At 40.7% G+C, this 17,910-nt stretch overlaps 1 protein-coding gene across 5 annotated transcripts in view; it reads left to right on the top strand.

The window, feature by feature from the left end:
- Positions 1 to 2,205: 2,205 nt before the first annotated feature.
- RC3H1 (ring finger and CCCH-type domains 1) overlaps positions 2,206 to 17,910 on the top strand; it is a 93,405-nt gene continuing 77,700 nt past the window's right edge. For 4 of the 5 annotated variants that reach the window (XM_063627322.1, XM_063627324.1, XM_063627320.1 and 1 more), the window contains exon 1: positions 2,225 to 2,505. The gene's annotated coding sequence lies outside the window, so the exon portion shown is untranslated. Of the gene's footprint in view, positions 2,506 to 17,910 lie in introns of all 5 variants that reach the window. The other variant, XM_063627319.1, reaches the window with a different exon arrangement.

The raw sequence follows: 17,910 nt of genomic DNA, 5'->3' as shown, positions 1-17,910 counted from the left end.
GACTATAGGCGTGCGCCACCACGCCTGGCTAATTTTTGTATTTTTGGTAGAGACGGGGTTTCACCATGTTGGCCAGAATAGTCTCCATCTCCTGACCTCATGATCTGCCCGCCTGGGCCTACCAAAGTGCTGGGATTAAAGGCATGAGCCACCGCTCCCGGCCTTATCCCCTGTATCTTATACTTCTAGTCTGACTGGGGAGTTGAAAACATATGACTTCTCACAGATTAGTTTTTTATTTTTTTATTGTAAGCATAAGTGTTTTCTTCAAAGCTGTTCTTCTTTTTCTGTCAAATGCGTCTTTATATCACTAAAATGAATTTGGGTTTGGGGAAGCGCCTCCATTTTTAACTTTCTTTTTTTTTTTGAGACAGAGTTCAGCTCTTTTTGCCCAGACTGGAGTGCAATGGCGCAATCTAGGCTCACTACAACCTCCACCTCCTAGGTTCAAGTGATTCTCCTGCCTCAGCCTCCCGAGTAGCTAGGGCCATAGGTGCATGCCACCACGCCTGGCTAATTTTTGTATTTTTAGTAGAGATGGGGTTTCTCCACGTTGGTCAGGCTCCCGACCTCAGGTGATCCGCCCCCCTCAGCCTCCTAAAATGTTGGGATTACAGGCATGAGCCACTGCATCTATCTGGCCTTTAACGTATTTTTAATTGAAATATTGACGAGATAAAAATAAACAACTTAAAAATCATTTTGCTTAAGGGAACCTTTAAGGAGCCTTACCAACTGTGGTACAACTATTAATAGTTCAAAGAAATTACATTATCTAGGTTACTTGTAATGGAAGTTGAGTTACTTGCTTCACCTAAACAAGGAAGTTGGCATGTTTGCCTAGCAACAGTCGCTAAAACCTTCTGTTGTGGAAGGTTCCCTAGGAGTGAGAAGAAGGGAGGAGGAGGAAAAGCAGGAGGAGCAGATTAATCTGTTTTTCCTAGCAGGGTACAGAGGCCTGGTCTGAGGAAGGAAAGGCTTTAAGAGATCCCTTTAGATTGGCACATGCTAACCTAAATCCCCCTGTGGTAGTTAGAAATTCACTCTCTGTAGAACTGGGGTTACTATTTAGTAGGCTGAAAAGACGATTACAGATTAAACCCAGTTCAAAGGCAGCAAATTCCTATCAGTAGAAAGACATCAATAGGTCTTCTAAACAGAAGCTGGGATCTCAGTAGCAGGAGGATGTTAACAACTAAAAAGAATTCTTCTCTTCCATGAGTTTAGGAAGGCGTGTGATATTTCTTAAAAATAATACAAAAACACTATCTGTGATAGCGATTCCAGTGTATCAAGTTAAAGGCAGAAGTGCTTCTCTTGGGGTACTGTGATGTAAACGGTGAAGAAAGGACAGAAAAACATAATCTCTGCTCTCTTGGTCAAGTCCTGAAGCAAAAAAGGTGATAGCGCCGAGTAGAGAGTATTAAATGGTTGTTTATTTGGGGACTCTCTCTCTCCTCTATTCTAGGTGATTTATTTTGAAATTAGTACTGTATGGTGTTACAATAATCCTATTTCTTTCCCTTCTCAAAAGCGAGGGTTTGGCTAAAATGAATTGTCTGAAGGGACCCATTCCCCAAAACCAAAACGGCACCTTTTCCACAAGGGAAAAGAAACTTTTAAAGAGTCTCAAGGTTAGATTTCAGGAGCTCTTCTATGGGCCATATCTTTTTCTGTCGTCCCCAAATAGCTCTTATTGTTCACACAGCCCAGGAGAGACGTTTTGGAGTAGCGTGTCCGGGCCTTTGGGCTGTTTCACAGCCTTAGGAGGCTGAACTCCGAGAGGGGTGACGAGGACAAAGCTGATGAGAGCCAGAACCTGGATAATATGGAAGAAGAAAAATGGGGTGGGGGACAAGACGTGAAAAAGAAACAAGAGTTGGGGGACAACGGCTGAGAAAGCCAAAGAGTAGACGTAGTGCGGGGTTCGATGGAAACGACAGAAATTCCCCCAATTTACTCTCGCCATCTGGCCAATGGCCCGCTGAGCCCAAAGGCGCCGGTGCGGGAGGGCAGGCCGGACGGAGGGACCGGTTCCTCTGCTCAGGGCGTGTGAGACTTTGGGTCGCGGCGGAGAGCGTCGCCGGTCTCCCTCCGGGCGTTGGTGGCGGGTGACTCAGAGCTTTGCTCCTGCGCCCGCCCCGCCCCTCCGCCCGCCCCGCCTCCTGAGGGAGGATCCTCGCCCTCGTCTCCGCCCCAGTCTCCGGGGCGGGCCGGAGCCTGAGGAAGAGGAAGGGGACGAAGACAACGAGCGACTGGGCGGCGGAGGACGAGGAGGAGGAAGAGGAGGCCGAGCAACAAGATGGCCCCTGCTGCAGGAGCAGCCTCAGCAGCAGCAGGTGGGAGGCCGGAGGCGGTGCTGGCGGTGGCGGCGGCAGCCGTGGCCCGGCGGCCTGGGACAGAATCAGAGTCAACGGTGGCCTCGGCGGCGGCGGCGGCTGCCGCGGCGGTGGCGACGGCCGCGGGGACTCGGAGCTGAGAGGAGCTGCTGCTCGGACCAGCGCGGTGAGCGAGCGGCGGGCGGCAACTTGGGGAGCGGGGCTGCAGCGGCCGAGGCCTCAGTCGGGAACAATAGGCAGCTGTGGTCTGGAAGGGTTTGTCCTCGCCCGCCCTCTGCTCCTCCGCGGCAGCGGCCGCCCGGCCGGCCCCAGGCTCCTCAGGGCCCCCGCTGGCTGCTCTGGGGCTTGTCAGTGGCCGGCGTCCTTTAGGCCTCAGGCCTCTGCCTGCCGCCTGGAGGGCCTGTCGGGATAGGTAGGCCGAGAGGAGGGCGAAGGGAGGCTCGGACCAGAGGGAGGGGGCGAAAGGGCTGCCTGGCTCCTCTGATACTCACAGGGCCTGGGCCAGGCGGAGAGTGCGCACGGGAACTGCTTTTTGGACCCCTCGTCTGTGAGGGTGGGGGAGGGCGAAGGCGTCTGTAAACAGGCGCCGCCTCGGCCTCCCAGCACCTCAAGGCTGCTTCCACCCCCAGCCCCTGAAGCGCTCCCCTTCTTTGGCCAAGTAGATTTCACGGTGTCTGTTTCCCTGAAGCCCCTGGAGATCTAGCCTGGTAGTCTTCTCCCTGCTGGCGATGGGAAAATTGTGTGTGTGCAGGTGTCTTTAAAAAAAAAAAAAAAAAAAAAAACAACTTAAATGCAACAAAAACATACAAAATCTGGTTATCGATAAAGGATGGAGTGGTAAGGGATGCGCGCCTCTCTAAACATCTCTAAGCATCAGTTCTGTAAACATCAGTTATGCCCGCCTCCCTGGTGAGAGTGGATTGAAACAAGGGCTCTTTTGGAACAGTAATGATACAACTCTTGACATACCAGAATAGCCTATGAAACTGGAAACAAACACTTACTGGCAACGCGGAGACAAACTGTAATGTTTAAAGAGGACTTTTATTCCAGCTAGGCGTTTTGAATTATAACTTGCAGTATAAGAAGCAACATTTAACTAGCATAAAGTGGACCTCAGGAAGCACTTCTAAAGGAGACAGAGGTGGTTCGTCTCCGGCCGTAGAGCTTCTTGTGCCTTGTCTCGTGTTTCAGTAATTTTTCCTGAAACTGTTCAAGACCAGTCTTTTCTCTGAGTTTGAAATTTGATTTCGTTTTTGTTTGTTCTTGTTTTATTTTGCGACGGAGTCTTGCTCTGTCACCCAGGATGGAGTGCAGTGGCACAATCTGGGCTCACTGCAGCCTCCACCTCCCGGATTTAAGCGATTCTCCTGCCTCACCATCCAGAGTAGCTGGGATTACAGGCGCCCGCCACCACGCCTGGCTGATTTTTGTATTTTTAGTAGAGACGGGGTTTCACCATGTTGGCCAGGCTGGTCTGGAACTCCTGACCTCAAGTCATCTGCCCTCCTCGGCCTCCCAAAGTGCTGAGATTACAGGTGTGAGCCACCTCGCTCAGCCTTAAACTTAATTTCTCAAGGCTTCTACCACATTTTCTTACAAGTGAGGGAAAAGGTAGATTTATTTCTAAAGTACTTTCTACCTAGGTATGCAGAAATTTATATTAAAATTGCTTGGATACATCCAAGGAGATCGCTTTTCACTTGTTAACATTCAACTGCAAGGCCTTAGGATTATAGGTTGTGTTCTTTTCAGCACTGACCTGTGCTGAAAAGATGCCAGTTAATATCTTTCACCTCTTTTAAGGGCAAATTTCTAAGTAGAATTGGTCCAAGTCTGTTATAATTAAAAACATTATAAGCAGCACTAGTCTAGTTCTTAGTTCTTCCACAACAATTGATACTGAATAGACTAGCAATTGAATAAACATAAAGGTTGAATTATCTTGTTTAGGATTTGAAGTATAGTGAATGAATATCAATATTGACCTTCATTTTATGCTTAGCATAAATAATGTTGGAAATGTTTTGATTTTTTGAATGATGGAGAAATAACAACTTTCTATGGCTCCTGATGTTGTGACTTTTCTGCAGATATTTCAGAAAGGACACCGTTTTTCAGGTGCTCAAATCTGTGATTTTTTTTTTTTCTGTGCTAAATTTTGTTAGGTCAGCGCAGATTCCAAGTAAAGTCTGTGTTATAATGATATTTAAATTCATGTGTGGCCCTAAACCTATTAGAACAATTGTAGTAATTTATAGGTTGTAAGTTTTAAGTGGTTCATGTGCTGTGTTATGAAAAAAATCTCGCCGTGTTATGTCAAGGGCAGATTTACCTCATTTAATATCATTTTTCTGAAAATAAATATTTTTAAGTGGTAAGGTTTTGTATTTGAGATTGGTTATTGACCCAGCAATTTATGGGCTTAGTCTGGGTCTGTATTTCTGTTTAATAGGAAAAAAATTTAGGGAATTGTTTTCATTTATTTTGTGTCAAAACAGTTTTAAGATATGATCCCTCAACTGTCCCGTCTTCAGTATCAATACTTATTACTTAAGTTCATATTTTCTCAGGTAATAAAAATTTACTTCTAAGAAGTTTTGGAACCAGAGCTTAAGAATTAGATTTATATTTTCTTGGTAATATTAAAAGTTAATATATGTTTGATTTATTTGAAGAAATTAAAAAGGGTAATTTTGTACACAATAATAAAAATTTAGTTTTTCAGAACATATTTGTTGAATGAATAAAAATATTTAAGCTTCCTCATGCTGCAGTATTAGTTCTGTTGTCCTCATTTTTTCATATGAAGAATCTGAAGCTAAGAGTAGCTACGTAACCAGCAAAAAGATCACATAATTAATAGGTAAAAGAGCTTACTCAGACCCAGGTCTTGTGACACAAATTAGATTCTTTGCCACTACCACATGTGTCACAGTTAAACTTTGAAGCATCTTCTATGTCGACAGATTCCTTTTTTTGCCTGTGAACTTATGCTATTATCATTATTTGTATCCTGTCAGATATCTACTTGTAAGACCAAGAAAGTATTTGTTCATGTGAATCACAAAAGAAACACTTAGGCCGGGCGCGGTGGCTCACGCTTGTAATCCCAGCACTTTGGGAGGCCGAGGCGGGCGGATCACGAGGTCAGGAGATCGAGACCACGGTGAAACCCCGTCTCTACTAAAAATACAAAAAAATTAGCCGGGCGTGGTGGCGGGCGCCTGTGGTCCCAGCTACTCGGAGAGGCTGAGGCAGGAGAATGGCGTGAACCCGGGAGGCGGAGCTTGCAGTGAGCCGAGATTGCGCCGCTGCACTCCAGCCTGGGCGACAGAGCGAGACTCCGTCTCAAAAAAAAAAAAAAAAAAAAAAAAAAAAAAAAAAAACACTTAAATTTTTGTTTTTAGCATATCTGAATGCTATAAAATATAAAAACTCGTACTGTTTACATAGGCCAGATTTATCATACTGCTATAATTGTTTTCATGGTTAATTTGTTACATAGGCAATTACTAAATTGTGCCTTTGAAATACTTTATAAATTTTTTTAAATAATTAAAGATATTCAATGATGTTAAAGTTGGATCAGCTAATATTTGAAGTTCTTAATTTATAATTTTTTTTCTTTAAGCCATAGATAATTTAGAATTCTGCAGTATTTTTCATCTCCAGATCTTAGGGCTTGAAATAGATTTTGATGGGTCTGATCAGTCCACTCTTGTATATATCTTGAAAATGGTCAGCATCCAACAAAGTGAAGAATAAACTGATAAATGATCCCTGTTTGGTGAACACCTCGGATCAGGATGTTCCTTGGCAGGGTATTCTGACCTGGTTTAGCTTTGGCCTCGTCTGTGCTCAGGGTTCAGGTATTCTTCAGGATTGGGTTCAGAGGGATTAAAATTCTCAGATTGGCCTGTATCAAAACAGTCACAGATTTCAGTCAGCCTTTTCCCAGAACCGTCTCCAAGATTTTTTCTTTTGTGTAATTCTGGAATCTAGGCTGGATTTGGACTAGCTTTAGAGGTTATGATAAAAGATTAATTTTGTCAGGCATTTATACAGAGGAGTTTTTCTTACTACAGGGTTTCTTAAGGTAGATTTCTTCTATTTTTGAAGTGTGACGTTTACCAATCTGAAGTAATGTTGCCCTACATCCCCAAGACAGTTAACTTTAGCATATTTATGTCTGTCCATTTTTGGTCAGGATTCTGCCTGTTTACTTCTTATATAATCTTGTTTACTTTTTGTTTATTAGATACTTCTTATTAGTTTATGATGTTTTCCTGATTGAGGCTTGGGGAAAGAATTTTCCTCAAATTTAAAGTCACCTTACTTATTTACAGATGTATGTCAGAGCAATATTCTTTTGAAAGTTATCAAGCATTTTAGCAATGCTGTATGTATATATGTATGAATGAATGACAGAGTCACTCATGGTCTATCACCCAGGCTGGAGTGCAGTGGCACTATCATAGCTCACTTCAGCCTCAAACTCCTTGGTTTAAGTGATATTCCCGCCTTACCTGGCTACTTTTTAAAATTTTTATTATTTTTATAGAGATAGCATTTTGCTATGTTGCCCAGGGTGGTCTCAAACTCCTGGGCGCAAGTGATCCACCTCCGCCTCCCAAAGTGCTGAGATTACAGGCATAGCAGTGTTTTAAACTGACACTGGTATACCTTCACTGATTATTACTGTGCACATGTGGTAATAATTTAACTTATAATTGCATTTTATCTAAAAACTTTCCAAGATCTAAATAGCATTTGAACATGGTAGCAGGTTTTTTTTTTTTTTTTTTTTTTTTTTTTTTTGGAGACGGAGTCTCGCTCTGTCACCCAGGCTGGAGTGCAGTGGCGCAGTCTCGGCTCACTGCAAGCTCCGCCTCCCGGGTTCACGCCATTCTCCTGTCTCAGCCTCTCCGAGTAGCTGGGACTACAGGCGCCCGCCACCACGCCCGGCTAATTTTTTTGTATTTTTAGTAGAGACGGGGTTTCACCGTGGTCTCGATCTCCTGACCTTGTGATCCGCCCGCCTCGGCCTCCCAAAGTGCTGGGATTACAAGCGTGAGCCACCGCGCCCGGCCTAGGTTTTTTTTTTTTTTTTTTTGAGGAAGAAAAGAGTTCTAAAGGGGTCATTTTTATCTACAGATTAACATAATTTTTTTTATTGAGGTTAAGTCACATAACATAAAATTAATCATTTTAAAGTAAACAGTTTAGGTGGCACTTTGTACATTCACAATGTTGTTCAACCACCAGCTCTAATTCCAAAACATGTTCATTACCCCAAAAGGAAACACTGTACCCCTTAAGCAGTTACTCTGTATTCCCCTCTTCCCTAATCCCTAGCAAACCCATTCTTCTTTCTGTCTCTAATTTGAGCCAACATCGAGGAAGAGTACTCTGTACAATTGAAATTGCAGAAAAAACTTTGGGATGTGATTGTTAGGAATAAAAAACCACCTAATTCTTTGCATGCTTCTCTAAGTACAGTAGACATGCTGCCAGGGACTCTTTATGGAAGAAAAGTTGAGAATCATAGAAGTTTGCAGTTTTGTTTTGATCACTCCAGAGGGTTTTGCTCAAACTCTTAGACTCATTTGTATTTCTTCATTGGGTTATAAGAACTAAAATTTAATGTTCTATACAAATGTGAACAACTAATACTTAGTCTCCTATCTAGAACTCGTTTGCCTTTTAGATTTTCTTAATGTATGGAAGAAACTAGGAATATTCACAAAGGATTTATTTGAAGTTACACTGGGAAACGATTTTTAGAATTAGGTTGAAGCTCTTTGATCCCTGTGAATCTAACTTTATGACTTTTTTATTCAGCTAATCTTTGAGAATATTTAGAGTTTTGATTTGTCTGACACTCTGCTTTTAATCCCTTGTTGAAAGTGTTAGAAACCTTGATCTTGGCCCTATACCTGATCACCTCTAAAAACATGAACATTGTTATAAAGGCAGTTGTTTAGTAAGCTTTTTTGGATTGTTTTAATGGGCTGACTGAGGGAGGCAAAATTAGTTTTGTTTTTTTTTTTTCTTTCTAGAATAAAGAGTAATAAACTTGGACTTCAGAGTTACTGCTAAGATTGACGTTTCCATTTGGGGCTTTGGAAATATATCGTTATCTTAAATTCAAAATGGTACTTTATCTAATTGAATTGAAATCTTAAAATTTATGAGAAACAAAAGTCACTTTGTGTTCTTAGTAAAGATTTCTAATGAGGTTATAGGAGATCTAAGTAGAAAAAAATAATTTAAAATTTTGTTATTAATCTCCCTTAAGGAAAATTTTATTAATATACATAATTATAATTTAGTTATAAGAACAACTTAAGTTGAGTGCAGTGGCTCAAGCCTGTAATCCTAGCACTTTGGGAGGCCAAGGCAGGAGGATCTCATGAAGCCAGGAGTTCCAGACCAGCCTGGGCAATAGAGTGAAACCCCACCTCAAAAAAAAAAAAAAAAAAAGAAAAAGAAAAAAAGAAAACTTAAAAAATGATAAGGAAAAGGATTATATCAAAATATTTAGAACTCTGCAGTAAAATTTCTGGTTTTCTGTAATTTTTTTCGGGAAAATGTCAACTTTTTGTAAATACATGTTTCTGTGTTTTTATATATGCCTCGTTAATTTTTTAGAGTAACATTTAGTGGAAAGCTAATGTACTCAATTAATACATTTAAGTTATAAAAATAACTTTTTTTTTTTGAGACGGAGTCTCGCTCTGTCACCCAGGCTGGAGTGCAATGGCATGATCTCGGCTCACTGCAACCTCTGCCTCCTGGGTTCAAGCAATTCTTGTGTCTCAGCCTCCCAAGTAGCTGGGATTACAGACTCACGCCACCATGCCCGGCCAAATTTTGTATTTTCAGTAAAGACGGGATTTCACCATGTTGGCCAGGCTGGTCTTGAACTCCTGATCTCAAGTGATCTACCCGCCATGGCCTTCCAGAGTGCTGGGATTACAGACATGAGCCACTGCACCCGGCCGAACTTTTGTCTTGAAGTAGATAATGTCAACAAATACAAAAATAAAAATAATGTCTTTAAATGAGGTGATGTTTAGAGCTATATCCATGAAAAATATGGGATAGGCTAGGAGGCGGTGACTCATACCTGTAATCCCACCACTTAGGGAGGCCGAGGTGGCAGGATCACTTGAGGCCAAGAGTTCCAGACCAGCCTGGCTAACATAGTGAGACCCCATCTGTATTAAAACATATATATATATGAAAAACATGAGGCCAGGTGTGGTGGCTCACGCCTGTAATCCCAGAACTCTGGGAGGCCGAGGCGGGTAGATCACGAGGTCAGGAGTCGAAGACCAGCCTGGCCGAGATGGTGAAACCCAATCTCTACTAAAAATACAAAAAAATTAGCCGGGCATGGTGGCGGGCACCTGTAATCCCAGCCACTCATGAGTCTGAGGCAGAGAATTGCTTGAACCCAGGAGGCGGAGGAGGTTGCAGTGAGCTGAGATCATGCCACTGCACTCCAGCCTGGGCAACAGAGCGAGACTTGTCTCAAAAAAAAAAAAAAAAAAAAAAGTGGAGTGGAAAACTTTTGAATGAAACAGTCAGTAAATGCTTAGCTTTATTATAGAACAGTATTTAATTTGTCCAGGTCTCAGTTTAGATTAAGAAGTAGGCAAAGAAAAAAAAAAAAAAAAAAAAAAGGCCTGTAATTGTCAGAAAAATTAATGAACTAAATCATCTGCACTAACACATTGGTTTAGAAGTTCTCTTGCTTTGTACATAATTCAAGGAATTTGATTATCTATTTTCTTGTCCCACAGCAGATTAAAAGGTGCAAAGTAGATGTTGGAGTACAGCCATCTAGGTAGGATGGAGGGCCAGCTGAGTGGCAAGAAAAGAGTCACATTAGCCTGAGGCTGTTTAAAATAGGGACAGCAGTTACCTATACAACACCTCATTAGACTCTGAGTATATCATTAACTGTTGTATTGTGCTATATATAAAGTATTGCTCCTGATGGAAAATTCACTGTGGGAAAATTATGTTTGTAATTTTGGGAATCATAAACATATATACAGTAGAGTGGTGTATATTAGAATATAGACTTTGCTAAAAAAAAAAATAGAACATAGACTTTGGAGTCCAGTAGATCTAGGTTCTCATCTTTTATGACTTAAGCTTTATAATTCCTCATCTCTAAAAACAGAAATAGTAATACTTTTCTCTAAAGGTTGTTTGGAAATGTAAATGATAATATCGTTAGTATAGTACCTGACACCTTTAATAAATGTTATTTTCCTCCTTAAATTCTATTTAACAAAAATTAGAAAGATATTCATCCAGAATATTTTTGATCAAGTTCTACTGTAAAATGTTAATATAGAAGCTGCATATAAAACCTTATATAGTTTAGGGTTACTGTAAGTGTACTTTTGGGAGTGGTAGTCAGAAATGAAGTAATTCTTCATATACCATTCTCATTTTCTTCCCACATCAGTCTATTTATATGGGCCTATGCTGTTCAATACTGGCCACTAACTATATGTGGCTATGTAAATTTGAGTTTTTTGAAAGATTTTATTTTTTTAGAACAGTTTTGGATTTACAGAAAAATTGTACAAAAAAATACACAGTTCCCATCTATACTCTCCCCCACAGTTTCCTCTGTTAGTATCTTGCATTAGTGTGGTGTGTTGGTTATCACTGATGAACCAGTGTTGATACATTATTAACTAAAGTCCATAGTTCACATTAGGATTCACCCTTTGTGTTGGACAGTTCTATGGGTTTTGCCGAATGCATAACATTATATATCCACTATTCTAGAATAGTGCTGAATGGTTTCACTGACCTAAAAATGTCCCATGTTCCACTTACTCATCTCTGCCTCATCCCTCTGAACCCCTGGCTACCACTGATCTTTTTACAGTCATAGTTTTACCTTTCCAGAATGTCATGTGGTTGGAATCATAGTATATAGTCCTTTCAGACTGGCATCTTCACTTAACAATATGCATTTAGGTCCCTTCTTGAATACCTTCTTCTTTTGTTTTTGTTTTTGTTTAAAATAGAGACTGGTCTTGAACTGCTGGGCTCAGGCAGTGCTCCTGCTTTGGCCTCCCAAAAGTGCTGGGATTATAGGTGTGAGCCACTACGCCTGGCCCTCTTCATGTCTTTTCATGGCTTCACAGTTTATTTTTACCACTTAATAATATTCCATCGTGGCTGGGCACAGTGGCTCACGCCTGTAATCCCAGCACTTTGGGAGGCCAAGGATCACGAGGTCAGGAGATCAAGACCATTCTGGCCAACATGGTGAAACCCCATCTGTACTAAAAATACAAAAATTAGCCACGCCTGGTGGTGTGCGCCTGTAGTCCCAGCTGCTTGGGAGGCTGAGGCAGGAGAATCGCTTGAACCCGGGCAGCGGAGGTTGCAGTGAGCTGAGATCGCGCCGCTACACTCCAGCCTGGCGACAGAGTGAGACTGTCTCTCAAAAATATATATATATAATAATAATAATACTATTCCATTGTATGAATACATTTAAATTTTATTTAAAATTTGAAATTTAATTCCGCCGTCTCACCAGCACATTTGAAAGGCTCAATAGCCACATGTAACTAGTGGCTACGATATTGGAAAGCACTGATATATATGATTCCCCCAAGGTTCAATTCTCCACTTCCATTCACTCTCATAGAGAACTTTCCTGTTTATATGATCTCAATTTCTCCTCAAGCCTACATTTTCAATGCATTGTCTATTTTGTTTTGTTGCTTGTACTATCAGCAACCCTCAATTGGATATTTAAAATCCTTTACTCCCCCAAAGAACCATCCTTTTCAAATGTTGTCCATTATAGTATGGTTTCCTAGGTTTTCCATCACAGCATCATCTCTTTTTAGTCTGCTGTTCTTTTTTTAAATTTTTTATAATTTTATTTTGTTTTCGAGCCTTCATTTTTTAAAAAAATTTATTTTATGTGGCAGCATTCTATAAGTCTGATCCTTTTTGTCCTTAAAATCTGGAGTCATCTTTTTGTTTTTTATTTTCCTCTAAACCTTTTGAATATTTAGCAGAGGTGTGCAGATCTCAGCACTAATAAATGGCAGAGTTGGTATTAGAATCTAGATCTCCTTATTCTAGTTCTTTTCTTTTTTTCTTTTTTTTGAGACAGAGTCTCACTCTTGTCGCCCAGGCTGGAGTGCAGTGGCGTGATCTTGGCTCACTGCAAGCTCCGCCTCCCAGGTCCACGCCATTCTCCTGCCTCAGCCTCCCGAGTAGCTGGGATTACAGGCGCCCACCACCACGCCCAGCTAATTTTTTTGTGTTTTTAGTAGAGACGGTGTTTCATCATGTTAGCCAGGATGGTCTTGATCTCCTGACCTCGTGATCCACCCGCCTCGGCCTCCCAAAGTGCTGGGATTACAGGCGTGAGCCACCGTGCCCGGCTCTAGTTCTTTCTTGGGATCACCACTAGTTGGGGCTACTTTTAGAAGTTATTTTGAAGAGGGTATTGGAGACTGATTATGTAATATGTGATTTAAAATATCTTTATAAGTTAAATCTATAGAAGCTATAGCTATAGATTTCATAAACATATTATTTATAATTCTTTAAACAATTAGAAACTAAAATGAGGAAATTTATCCTAATCAGCTAAATAGCTGGTTCTCTCGATGGAAAAATATTTATCTCTTCATATGTTACCTATTTTATTTTTTGAGACAGTCTCTGTTGCCCAGGCTAGAGTGCAGTAGAGGGATCAGGGCTCACTGCAGCCTTGACCTCCCAGGCTCAAGTGATCCACCTACCTCAGGCCACCCCTGCCACCTCATCCCCACCTGGTAGCTGGGACTACAGGTGCGTGCCAGCACACCCCGCTAATTTTTGTATTTTTTTGTAGGGACGGCGTCTCGCTGTGTTGCCCAGGCTGGTCTCGAACTTCTGGGCTCAAGCTGTCTGCCTTGGTCTCCCAAACTGCTGGGATTAGCATGAGGCACCATGCCTGGCTGTGACCCATTTTAGATGACAAAAACTAATTTTCAATACTAATACGAATTGGTTGTTAAAGGTGAATAGAATTAAACTGAACATTATTGGCATCCTAAATCCTCTATTGGCCATAATTTACCTTTGGATTCTATTCAAACTATACTTTGATCTGTAGAACCCAAATTGGTTACTATATGAACTTGCATCTTCCTAAACTCATCATGTTAAAAATTTTCACAGCTTGAAAAATGGAGGTCCTCGTATCAGTCTCTTGATTTTCTTTTGAGGTAAGCTGTCCCTCTGTGCTTAGTCCTTGACTAAAAATAATCGTACTGCTTATGATCTTGATTTGACTTTTCTGTATACTGGTTACACTGGCTCAAAAGTCCATTTTTGTGGAGACTCTTTTAAAGACTAGTAGTCTTCCACATTCAAGTACTGTACTTGAAAAAAAAACAAAAAACCTGGATTTCAGCTTTCATTTAGAAATGCTTTCCCTGTAATTACTACTTTTAAAACCCATATTTTATATGTCAATTTTTACATTAATTACCCCATTGATAACAGTTTTTGAATGGTTTTAGTTAAAACTGTCAATCTTCTTTGCTTGAATCTAGCCTGTCATTAAGTTTATCAAAAACTTTAAAAAGTAAATGTAAGACTCTTCATATAGTGTTTTTTTTTAATTGAATTATGGATTTTTTGGATTTATTCATTATCTGGGTTAGTTTTTTCAGAAATGTCTTCTTATTTTGTAGGTCTGTGGTTGATGAAAACCTGTTCATGAGGGCACAAAAGACTCTTCCAGTTTATTCTATCACTATAAAATAGAATTTGATGGGTTTTGAAGTAAGAAAATTCTTAGAATAGAAAATAGGATGGTAAATCTCTTTAAATGCATATGAGTAATTAGAATATCATAAGGCTGGTACAGATAATATTCTTACAAAGGCATCCATAAATAATGAAGTGGTAGCACCTATTCCCCCATGATTGACATTCATTAATTAATCCATTGTACCCAGAGTTTTAAGATGAAAAGCTTTAAGTACCTTCTTCCCCTCATGGGTAATCGCTCCTCAGTGAACATATTATATGCTTATTGCCATTTGAATATCCTTTTCTGCTCAAGTGTATCATCCTTTTTAAAAATTGACTTGTCATGGAAGAATTTGATGTAGGTAAGTGACTATCAGCTGTGAGGAAGGTAGAGGAAGGCAAGAACTATCCTGAGGACAGAGATCAGTTAAACAGTTGCTGTGTGGTCAGGCGTGATGGCTCACAATACCAGCACTTTGGGAGGCCAAGGCAGGAGGATCACTTGCGTCTAGGAGTTTGCAACCAGCCTGGGCAGTATTGTAAGACCCCGTCTATAAAAAAAACTAAAAAAACAGCCAGGCATGGTGGTGCATGCCTGTAGTCCAGCTACTGGGGAGACTGAGGTGGGAGGATTGCTTGAACCTGGGAGGTCGAGGCTGCAGTGAGCTCTGATCATGCTACTGCATTCTAGCCTGGGTGACAGAGTGAGACCTTGTCTCAAAAATTGAAAAAAGAAAAAAAGGTTGCTGTGTGATGTAGGTGATGAGTCTGTATTCTGTATGAGAGCAAGGACTTTATTTCATTCAGGACTATATCACTTTCTGGGACACTGGCATGTAGTAGATGCTAAATAAGTAGTTTTTGAATGAATGACTAAGGGCCTCAATCAAGAAAGTGGAGGTGAAAAGGAAGTTATAGATACAAGAGGTAATTTATTATTATCATTTTACTTATTTTTAATTTTTGTGGGTACACAGTAGGTATGTATATTTATGGAAGTTTTTTTTTTAGTGGAAGGAAAAAGTGAGGATGTCAGGCATGATTACCAGAAATGTACATTGTCTAGTGGTATCACTAAAGAAAGATTACAGAAGGAATCACCAGCTCAAAAATAAGAATAAATTTAGTTGCCAAGTGACCAGCATATTACCTAACATCTCTGTTACAGTGTTCTCAGCCCTAAAATTAATAATGAGACCAAATAGGCTCATTGCGAGGATGAAGTGTATGCATGTGATCCACATAAAAGACTTCCTGGTACATAGAGTGTACTCAGAAATAGTTAAAGATAGAAACAAAAATCTGTTTGTTTGTTTTTGAGACTGAGTCTTGCTCTGTGGCCCAGGCTATAGTGCAGTGGCGTGATCTCGGCTCACTGCAACCTCTGCCTCCCAGGTTCAAGTGATTCTTGTGCCTCAGCCTTCCAAGTAGCTGGGACTACAGACATGTGCCACCATACCCAGCTAATTTTTTGTGTTTTTAGTAAAGATGGGTTCACCGTGTTGGCCGGGCTGGTCTTGAACTCCTAACCTCAAGTGATCTACCTGCCTTGGCCTCCCAAAATGCTGGGATTACAGACACGAGCCACTATGTCTGGCCCACTTTTAAGGAGCTAATATTTCAGTAGCGATGGGTATATGCCGTAACAAAATAAATATAAAACATAGATGTTGGATGAGAAGTATCATTGAGAAAAATTAATCAGGAAAGAGATGGGAAGCATGCAGTTTAACATGTGGTTGGATAGCAGAGGGCTGGGGAGGGATTGAGATTGGGACATCTATTTGAAATAAGATGATCAGGGAAGGCCTTCTCTGAAGGAATTCATGTATTAATGCCTATATAGAAATGGGGAGAAGGTTCAGGGTTGGAGGAAGAGTAGGACAAACTATATTCTTAACCAGGGTCCCTGTTTTTAACAAGTAATAAATAGACTTATCTGTTTATTGTGCAATCCACAGTAGTTAGACTTGTCTCAACCTTTCGTTTCCTCTTCCCTATAACATGCACACTATACAAACCTAAGCATGAATTTAATCCCTGAAAGATCATCATTACATATTTTGGAGGAAGTGTCATATTTGATTCTGATACAGCAGCAGCCAGTCAGTAGGTTCTCTAACATTCGCAACTACTTGGGAATCAGCAAAACATCTTTTTTTTTTTTTCCAGACAAAGTCTCACTCTGTTGCCTAGGCTGGAGTGCAGTGGTGCAATCTTGACTCACTGCAACCTCCACCTCCTGGGTTTGAGTGATTCTCCTGCCTCAGCCTCCCAAGTAGCTGGGATTACAGGCGCCCGCCACCACACCTGGCTGATTTTTATGTTTTTAGTAGAGATGGGGTTTCGCCATGTTGGCCAGGCTGGTCTCGAACTCCTGACCTCAGGTGATTTGCCAGCCTTGGCCTCCCAAAGTGCTGGGATTACAGGTGTGAGCCACCGTACCCAGCCAGAACATCCCCTTTTACAATTTATTTCCTGTTTCAAACCACTTTATATAAAGATAAAATAATAATACAGTATAAACAAGATACATTGTGGCTATAGGATTCTGTGTTTGGAGTTCATGTAGCAATTTTTTCATTCTTTTAAACCCTTAAAAATGGAATTTTGCTTGCAATAGTAGTTGAGAAATAATTCTAAAATGGAAAATGAATCAGCTCCTCCTCTTCCTCCTTCTCTTCTTCCTCCTCCTCCGTTCCCCTCTTCTGCTTCTTCCTCTGCTGCTGCTTCTGCTTCTTTCTTTCTTCTTCTTTCTTCTTTTCTAAGCACTGTTTTTTAAGTATCTGCAATTAAAAGTCTCTGTGACATTGTTTTCTGGAAATAGTTTGAATTCTAGGAGGCATATTTCAAAACAAAACAAAGTAATGAAATGTCCTTAAGACCTAAGAGATTATGGGGAAAATACATTTTAAAAACATTGATGTTATTGCTATTATTATTATTAAATATACTAGGTTTTTAATGCAAATAAAATTTCTAAGTCAGAATATATAATTAGATATGTACCTATTGTGAATACATCTATATGTTTCTAGAATTAGTCAGAACATGATGGCAGCCACCAAATGCCACAAGGAAGCCTAAAGCACAGGATCATTGGGAAAAAGAAATAGAAGCAAGTAATAGGAGCAAGAAGCAAGTAATAAGAGACTATTAGTGTGTGACACATATGCTGTGTGATGCATACACTGTTTTCTTGAGTAAAGAGATTTTTGTTGTCTACTTTTTTTATTGACACCCATTTTTGTTCCTCCCAGTTCAACATGAGAAATCTGCAGCATTCAAAATCTACAAGTCATCATTGCTCCAAAAATAAGTTCATAAAGGGTAGCTTCCTAACTGTGATCATTTTAACTGGAGTGCTTTGTAACAGTTTAAAATGTAGTAAATGCTGGGAAAAGAAATCTAACAAAAATAATATTGTGTGGGCCGGACGCGGTGGCTCACACCTGACATCCTACTGATCTGGGAGGCTGAGGTAGGAGGATCACTGCCTGGGCAATATAGCCCGTGTCTGCAAAAATTGTAAAAAGTAGCCAGGCATGGTGGCCCATGCTCATAGTCCCAGCTCCTCAGGAGGCTGAGGTGGGAGGGTCGTTTGAACCCAGGAGTTCAAGGCTGCAGTGAGCCATGATCATGCCACTGCACTTCAGCCTCGGTGATAAAGCAAGACCCTGACTCAAATAATAATAATAACAACAACAACAACAACAACAACATTGTGTGAAAGAAGCCAAGTACAAAAGAATACATACTGATG

The sequence above is a fragment of the Symphalangus syndactylus genome, chromosome 12 (genome assembly GCF_028878055.3).
Source record: "Symphalangus syndactylus isolate Jambi chromosome 12, NHGRI_mSymSyn1-v2.1_pri, whole genome shotgun sequence".
Taxonomy (NCBI): domain Eukaryota; kingdom Metazoa; phylum Chordata; class Mammalia; order Primates; family Hylobatidae; genus Symphalangus; species Symphalangus syndactylus.
This window is presented reverse-complemented; position numbering and strand designations above follow the sequence as displayed.